Below are 3,268 nucleotides of genomic sequence, written 5' to 3'. Positions count from 1 at the left end.
AAGCACAATCTCTGTGCTGTATAGCAAGACTGCAGGAAAAGAAAGAAGCAGAGAAGGAAGGATAGAAATGTTTGTCCAGACTGTGAAATTATCACCCTTGTTTTTGCCATGTTCCTGTCTCAGCAAGATGAGCTGGAATTCATCATGGGTCCAGAAAATGCAACAGCAGTTACTGAGTTCATCCTAGAGGGTTTCCTAGAGCTTGATCCAAAGCTGCAGCTGTTTTTCTCTCAGGTTCTTCTGCTCATGTACTGGACAACAGTGATGAGGAACCGCAACCATCATTTTCCTCCTGTGTGTGGATCACCACCTGCAAACCCCCATGGACTTTTTCATCTGCAGCCTGGCCTTCCTGAAAATCTGGTTTACATTCTCCACAAGCATCAAACTGTTTGTGATGCTGAGTTCTGATCAGAACACTCTCTCACTGAGCAGCTGTTTTGCCTAAACTATTCCTATTTTGCCCTGAGCTGCACAGACTTTGTCCTGCTCATTGTCATGTCCTTTGACTGCTATGTTGCCATCTGCCGCCCTTTGCTCTATGCTGCCATCAGGAAGTCTCAGCTCTGTGTCCACCTGGGTGTTGCTGCTTGAGTCCTCAGCTTTGCCCTGCTGAGCTACAGGCTGCTCTTCCTCTCTGAGCTGTCTTTCAGTGGCTCCAAGATCCCCCATTTCCTCTGTGACAAGTCCCCCTTGTTCAAACTGTCCTGCTCTGACACCAGCCTGCTTTGGAAAATAGACTCTGTCTTCTTATCGTGTGTCCAGGTGGGTTCCTTATGTTTGACTTTGGCTTTTGACATTTGCATCCTGTTCTGTGTTCTGCATCTTTCAGCAGCCTCTGGGAGGAAGGAAGCTTTGACTACGTGTTCTTCCCATCCCATCCCCTTATCCATTGCCTGTGGGAGCTGCATTGCTCTCTACATGTCTCCTGCAGAAGATGTTTCCTTGAGGACCAACAGAACTGGAGCTCTGCTGAACACAACCCTGTACCCATTCTTAAATCCATTCCTCTACAGCCTTGGGAACAAATTTGTGATGCTGGCCCTGAACAAATCCATTGCCAGGACAAGAACAAGAACAAAGCTTTTCCCCTAACCATGGCACATTTCTGGAAAGCCATCCATCAATCTGGTATCGTCTGTTACACAAAACCAGTGCCTGTGCGTGCAGCCTCCAAACACGGCTGCCTTAGGAGATTGATGCTCCTGCTGGCTTGTGTCAGGTTAAGAGAGAAGACACTCATCTGCACACCCAGGCAGGGCACCAAATTGTAATAGACTGGAGACACAAGTAAGGATTCCAATCGGAATTTATTAGATTACAGCAGGCAAGGCAAAGGCAAATACAGTGCTGGACGGCAGGAGAGTCTCCGCTCTGCCAACTGCCGCACCATGCAAAATTCCAGTCCACCTTTTTATCTCTTCTTTTTAGCTGATGTGTCCTTTCCTGTTGTACTTTGCGCGTGTGCGACCTGTTGCTAGGGGGTCTTTTTCTGCCTCCCGGTGGTCGTAGCAATGAAGGCGGGTAGTCATCCTCCGGTTGCCTTTTCCCTTATATGGCGGCTGTGCTCACGTTTCTGAAACTTAAAACTAATTAAGCAAGTACAGAAAAAGGATTGAGCAAGAACATATTTGCGTATGGCTTTTCTACAGGCTTAGATAGTAACATAGTAACTTTCTGCTATTTGAGTTATTTGACCTCTAGTGAACAAAAACAGCTTATGTTTATCACAACTCCCCCATTTCTCTTGTTCTTACTTATTTTTGTTCCCTGTATCTTTGCGGTTCTTGTCTAGCTAACTCTAAAGTTTCTAGATTTTCTTCTTCAGGTATCTGATTATACTTAGTTCTAAGGCACATAAAGTGTGCCTGCTTCCAGCCGGCTTTTCAGTTTATTAAATATACATGGTCCAAAGGTAAGTCCGAGTGCCAACAGAATTTCTGGCCCCGCAATAGTGGTTGGCAGTGTGGCATTCTTTTGGATTAGTCCCATTTATTTTCTTTGTTCTTGCTGTTACCCCAATGGCTTCATAGAAAGGAGGTTGTATGTTATAGCAAAGCCAGCATTCTCTTGTTAAATTGGAGTTTGTTCTATTTAGAATGCCATAACTAGCTTGCATTATTTTCTAGAGGGTACTGTATGTTGAGACCTCCTTAGGGACCTCTGTTTCAGGCCCAACTGACTTCCCTGAATCATTATTATTGGTAGAGTTGACCTCATTCTGTTCTATTACCAATACCAGGTTAGGCCCTATTCCCTTGGGACTGTATAAAAGTGGTTCCTTTTTTTTATTAAAATCAAATTCCCTCTATCTCTTCCAGGTTTCCAATGCCTAATTCCCCAAGTTGTCCCAAACAGCCATTCTTGCTTGTCTGGCTGGGTGACATTAACATACAGGAAAGAGCAGGTTCCTATATAGGACATCTTTCCTGATGGGCCCCTCTATGGCTTAATGCATCCTACCAGTCCAAAATCTACTTTCAAGTATTCATCAGGTCCTCCCCCTGGCACTCAATCAGAGGCAATTGTTTCACAACCCTAGTATCCACAAAAATATTCTCCAGGTAAATTGCAATACCCTTTCCCGTGGTTTGAACTTGGACACATATAAAAACCCATCAGATTCAATACTTTTCCACAATGATCAATAGAAGTCATGTTACATAACCCTACCTCAAAATTTGGGGCCCTTACTGTAGTAATGGTTTGCAAGGTCTGGGAGTCATCCCATCTCGTTAAGGACCACTTAAATGGCTGGTGTGGTGATGCCTCAATTCCTCTCAGGTTCAACATTAATAAAACAAAGGAGATCCATTGGGTCAGGTGGCGAGTATCATTGGGGGCATAGGAATGAGAGGTTGCCTGTGAATCCCTTCCCCTTACAGACAGCAACCCGTTCCTTCGCCTAGGGTCTTTATTATTCTCACTCCTGGGGCAGATCTTCAAGTATTGTTTTATTGTCCCACCCTGAGGGTCCTTTCCTCCACAGTCTTTTACTCCTCTGCCTCGCTCGTCGACTCGGGTGCTTCGAGCCACGAGGAGTACCATCTTCTTGGCAGCAGGGGTATTCTTCAGGAGGTCCCCTAGGGTGATTCTGCTGCCTCTTGACATAGGAGTCTCAGTTATGGCTTTTAACTGGGGGTGTATCACACCAGATCCCCTTCAGGCGTGTGCAACAGGTGCAATCTATAATCTCTACTATGAATGGGATAGGTTCATTAGGGTGATAGCAATAATATTTTGGCTCTATCTCCAATGCATAAATCTT

General features: G+C 45.1%; 1 pseudogene; it reads left to right on the top strand.

Moving 5' to 3' along the window:
* Positions 1-1,095, top strand: LOC136374930 (olfactory receptor 6M1-like; annotated as a pseudogene).
* The last annotated feature ends 2,173 nt before the right edge of the window (positions 1,096-3,268 follow it).

The sequence above is a fragment of the Sylvia atricapilla genome, unplaced genomic scaffold, assembly GCF_009819655.1.
Source record: "Sylvia atricapilla isolate bSylAtr1 unplaced genomic scaffold, bSylAtr1.pri scaffold_36_arrow_ctg1, whole genome shotgun sequence".
Taxonomy (NCBI): Eukaryota; Metazoa; Chordata; class Aves; order Passeriformes; family Sylviidae; genus Sylvia; species Sylvia atricapilla.
This window is presented reverse-complemented; position numbering and strand designations above follow the sequence as displayed.